Source organism: Malania oleifera, chromosome 6 (assembly GCF_029873635.1).
Source record: "Malania oleifera isolate guangnan ecotype guangnan chromosome 6, ASM2987363v1, whole genome shotgun sequence".
In the NCBI taxonomy this organism is placed as follows: Eukaryota; Viridiplantae; Streptophyta; class Magnoliopsida; order Santalales; family Ximeniaceae; genus Malania; species Malania oleifera.
The window spans coordinates 1,581,834-1,587,711 of record NC_080422.1 but is presented as its reverse complement, the minus strand read 5'-3'; positions in this window follow the sequence as shown (position 1 = coordinate 1,587,711).

Below are 5,878 nucleotides of genomic sequence, written 5' to 3'. Positions count from 1 at the left end.
ACAGGGGTTTGAGTTGTTTAAATCGAGGATAATGTAATTTAAGGATTTGGAGTTCTAGACGCTGTAAGCGTGATTTAAGGTTTTTCTACAGGCTTCTTAGAAAACAGGTAAAGGAATAGATTAAGTCAGGATTTTCAGAAAAATTCAATGTTTATTATATAGTATATGTTTCAGAAATTTATCTATGAATTAATATAGTTTTTGGGAATACAAGTGTTGAACAGAGAAAACAAATTTTATAGCATGTAATAGTATAATACAGAGTAGAACTCACTCGTGTGACATGAGTATAAGTTTAATGTTATAACAGCATGTCAAAATATGTTATTATTTCATAAAATAAGTATGATTTTACAGTAATTTTTTAGAAAGGTCATAAACAGTACAGAAGCTAGGATATTTATAGTATATTATGATATGATAGCCGGCGCAAATGCGAAGTAATGATAGCCAGCGCAGATTCCGTGTAATGATAGCCGACGCAGATGCCATGATATGATAAGCCAGCGCAGTTGCCGTGATTAGTGAACGCCATATTTTATATGACACTTTATTCAGAAATTATAAAATGACAGCTTTTATTCAAAAATATATAAAAGCCAAATTTTATTTCAGGAATATGAAAATATTATTTATGACAGAAACATATTATATGAAATGTATTATATAGTAATAGAATCTGGATGGTTACGTATGTTATGAGCGCAGTACCGTTGCTAGCTAGACAGATCAGAGAGAAGGATACCCATGTGTGCCGACCCGTTAAAGGTTTGACGGAGAGTAGGATGGGCGAACCAAATTGGTGTATAGCCGACAGTGCAACCACACTATTCAGGAAGTGTGGGTCGGAGGCCGATTAGCCCCAAAGTGTAGACGGTGAGTAAGATACCCACTGCATACTGACCCGTTAGAGGTTTGACGGAGAATAAGATGGGCAGACCAGGTTGGGTGGGCAATCGTGCATAGTTATGTCATGTTTGACTTAACCTGGTAGGCCAGTCAGTGTTAAGTCCAACCTACAGGCCGCACAACCCGAGTTATGAGGGGTTAATTCATGATATGCAGTTGTACATCCAGAGTAAGAATTCAGTATATACAAATTTAGCATATGATTGATACGAAAATTCATTATGATATAGTAAGATTATGTTTAAAAGTACAAATTTTCATGTGTAATTAGTTACAGCTTAAAGATATATATTACAGTTATATTATTTGTAGTATATGTTTATAATATGATAAAACTCACGTTGTCACACATTGATATTAGTCTATTTCCCTTACTGAGGGGTGTCTCACCCCAACATTATAAATATTTCAGGAAATCCCGACAGACGAGTGAAGCAAACTCCGTGATAGAGGAGTTCGTTTGTATTACCTCAGTTGCAAGGTAAGTACTAGGGGTCAGTTGTAGGATGGATTTTTTGGATATATGTATATATGTAGAGACAGTTGAACTCTAGTATTGTATATAAGTTAAGTATATTATAGTTTCTGCTGCTTAGATGACATGTATGTATAAACAGGTAAATTTTCAGTACCTATGCGTCAAAGTTGACTTTGACTACGTTCTATGGTATCAGAGTATTTAGTATATGGGAAAAAAAATAATATAGCAAAAAATTTGAGGTCGTTATAAGTTTGGTATCAGAGCCTAGGTTGTTAGGTTCTGTAGACTTTAGTGTACAGCGGAAACAATACCAAAATATAAGAATAGATCAGGAATTTAGTGAGTCAATGTTGGGGAATTAAGATGACTATTTAACGTTTTGTTCCGTGATCATGAAGCAGGACTTCCATAGTGGTTTTTGTGTCTTTCCTAGGGTGACGATTTCAAGAAAGTCGTAGTAAACTATTGTTGGGTTGTGTTTCTCAATTGATAGAATGAATCTTAAATTGAGAATAAAGACGCTAGGTTAATTAATAATATGAGATTTCAGTTAGATAAATATGTTAATTATGTTATGCAGACAGGGTCCTCAAACTATGTTTTCAGGAACTCGTAGTGCCTGTACCTGGTTCGAAATGTTGTCTTTGATGCGTCCTCTTCCTTGACTTTCACCTAGTGATAGTCTAACCAAAGGTCTATTTTGGAATAGAACTGGGTCCCCTGGAGTTGGTCAAATAAATCATCAATTTTAGAAAGAGGATATTTATTATTGACTATCAGTTTATTTATTTCTCTATAATTTATGCACATCCTCATGGTCTCATCTTCCTTTTTCACAAATAGAACTGGGGCTCCCCAAGGTGACCCATTGGGTCTGATAAACCCTTTATCTAGCAACTCCTACAACTGATCTTTCAATTCCTTCAGTTTGGTTGGAGTCATTATGTATGGCGCTTTAGATATTGGTGCTGAGCTTAGTAACAGATCCACGGTGAATTCGATCTCTTGATTTGGTGGTAAACCAGGTAATTCCTTTGGAAAATATCTAGAAATTCTCTGACCACTAGAATATCAGTCTGTTTCAATTCTTCCTTCGACAGTTCTTTTATGTAAGCTACATATCCCTGGCATCCACCTTGAATCATTCTCCTTGCCTGAATAGTTGACACTAGTTGTGGCGAGGCACGCACATTTGAACCCACAAATATGTATTCTTGCTCACCAGGGGTTTGAAAATCATTTCTTTCTGATAGAAATCTATACTAGCATGATTGGCTATCAGTCAATCCATACTTAATATTACATCAAACCCCTGTATATCTAATATCACGAGATCAGCTGGTAGTACTTTCCCCTGAGTGCCCACTGGAAAGTTCCTAAGTACCTTCATACACCTCACAATAGATCCCATTGGCGTGGCTACAATAAATTCAACATCTAACAATTGTGTCTCTAACCTAGTTACTTTAACATACCCCGCTAATACAAAGGAATGAGTGGCACGTGTGTCAAATAAAATAACTTTATATGGTAAACAGTAAGGATACCTGTCACGACATCTCCAGTAGTCTCAGCATCTCCCGGCGTCAATGCATAAACCCTCGCCGGTGCTGTGTTTCTCTACTGGCCCCCACGGAGCACCTGATAACCACCCTAAAGTGGTTTATGAACTAGTGCGTGGATCGACGGTTCCTGACATAATCGTGCCATATCTCCCTGAAAACACTTACCCCACAACCAGGGCAGTGCAACAATCCCTCTATCGACGAGCCTAATCTGCTTGTTTAGTTGGATCACCTGAAAAATGTTAAATCACTAGGATGAGACAACGCTCAGTATGAGGAAATATGCTATTACTAGTGTGTGGTGACTAAGTTCCATAAATACTATACTAATAAATATATGAAACTGTAAAAGTTGGTAATACAATATACAATACAATTAGCATCTATTATAGTTTAAAATATAACTGTAATATTTGAGTTTTCTACTTTTTCATACGTCTAATATCATAATATATCTGCTGATATTCTATAAATCTGTATACATATACATAACTGTGATATTTACCCTGAAAAACTGCACGTCTTGATTTAACCCCTCATGACAATGTTGTGCAGCCTGTAGGCGGGACTTAACTCTGATTGGCCTACTAGAATAAGTCAACTATAACTCTACCAATCCTCAGTCCGGTCATCTGCAATCCCTCCAAGGCATGGTACTGGTATTTACCTCGTCAAACCGGCCACGTCAACCTAATCTTCTAGGAGTCTGCAATCTCTCCAAGCACGGTTGACGGAATCCTCCACACACTATCTGAGATATGTGGTTACACTCTTATCTGTAATAGCAACGGTTCCATACTCTGTTGATATCTGAACTGATTCATTAGGGTCTAATACTGTATAATACTATTTTCTATATATACATCTTACTGTTTCATCATGATTCCAAAATAACCATAACACCGTAAACTGTTCTAAAAATACTGTAATATCTAAACTATAATAGTTGTAATAACTAATCTGTAATATATGAACTGTATAAACTGTAATATCACAGTGTTATGACTTTAAAATTCTGAGAATCATAGTAATCTGTAAATGCTATAAAGTATCTGTCTGTATATACATTGTAATTCATAATTCTGTAAAATCTGATAAAACATATTTCTGCATAAATATTGTAAATCATAATAATCAAAAAACTGTAGGATTTCTGTACTGATTCGATAATGTCTCATGCCACACAACTAAATAAATAAATATTCCATATTCTAAAAATTGTATCTTCTAATATACAAATAATTTGCGTACTGGATAATAATCTGGAAAAACATATAATTTACTGATAAACATTCCAAAATTCCTAGCATAGCATATTTCCCTTACCTATCTGACTGGGAGGCTTGCCTCCAATTCAACTTTCACGCCCTCAGCGTACGAAGCTCAAAATCCTATAATTACATATATACAAATTTCCCAGTTAAATACTGAATTTTCCATAAAATCATCATATTCACATTTCTTGAATCTACCTATTCATAATTTCCTAAACTATAATTTACCTGGGTTCTTGGAAAAATAATCGCTGAGGTCCTCAACCCAAGCCTGCAGGGTCTAAAAAATACCCTAATCCTGAAATCATAACACCCTAATTTTACTCCACAAAACACTAATATATTCTCATACAACACAAAATTTGGGCTCAGATAAATTTGGTAATACTAGAATACCAAAATAATCTACTTACCCTGAAATTAGGATGGTGTCCAAACTTCTAAAATCAGCATTCTGCTCCTGTTAGGTTATCGAGAATCTTCCCAAGATCACCGTGGTAGCTTCTGATCATCGAACCGGGGAGAAATGGAGTTGAAAATCTAGAGAGAAGGAGAGAGCACCGAATTCTAGTGAGAGAAAGGGGAAGAAGACAATTTTTTTGCTGAAAAGTGAATTTTTAGCTATATATAAATGGCTGGCCACGTAGCCTCGTCGACGAGACCAAGAAGGAGGTTCATCAACGAACACATAACCCTCGTCGACGAATCTCAGGCCCTAAAATCAGCCCTGTCAGTAAGTTCTCGTCGATAAGACATGTATCCTCGTCGATGTGCCTAAGAATACTACTCATCGACGAGACCCTGCTGAGTCCCCCTTTGAAATTTATGTTTCTCTCCTTCCTTTTATTATTTAATTGCAATAATTCTTCGGGTCTCTACACTTCTAGCATCTGAAGACGTAAATCAAGTCCAAGTAGTGTTTGTACTTATCTATGGTAACAGACTTTGTCAACATGTTTCCTGCATTCTTAGAAGTGTGACATTTTTCAAGTAATAGTTCACCAGAAGAAACCAATTCCCTGATCCTATGAAACCTCACATCTATATGTTTGGTCCTCGCATGATACACCTGATTTTTGTCAAATAAATGAAACTCTGACTATCATAATTCAACTGAATTCCACCTTACTGAATACCCAGCTCCTTGATCAATCCTGTAAGCCACAAAACTTCCTTAGCAACCTCGACCACTGTCATATACTCTGACTCAGTAGTAGATAGTGCAACTAGAGACTGAATCATGGACATCTAACAAATAGCCCCCCCCCCCCCCCAACAAAAGTGAATACATAACCTGTAGTAGACCTTCTGTCATCCAAGTCTCCTGCATAGTCTACATCCACATATCCCACAACTGAAGGATCACCCTATTATCTACCAAACATAATGCCATCATAGTAGTTAAAAGCGCGCCCCTAGGCGCGAGGCGCGAAGGCCAGTGCCCTATAACATGCGAGACGAGGCGACCTGCAAGAGGTGCAAAGAGGCGCCAAACGTCGTGAGGCGCGCCTTGAAAATTTTGGGTCTATTAAATGAAAGAAATAGCCAGAGGCCTGAGCCCTAGCCCTAGACCTCATTCGACTCAAACAAATAGAAGCCCGAGCCTTCTTCGACCCTTCAAAGCCCCATGACCCTTCGCGAGTTCATCT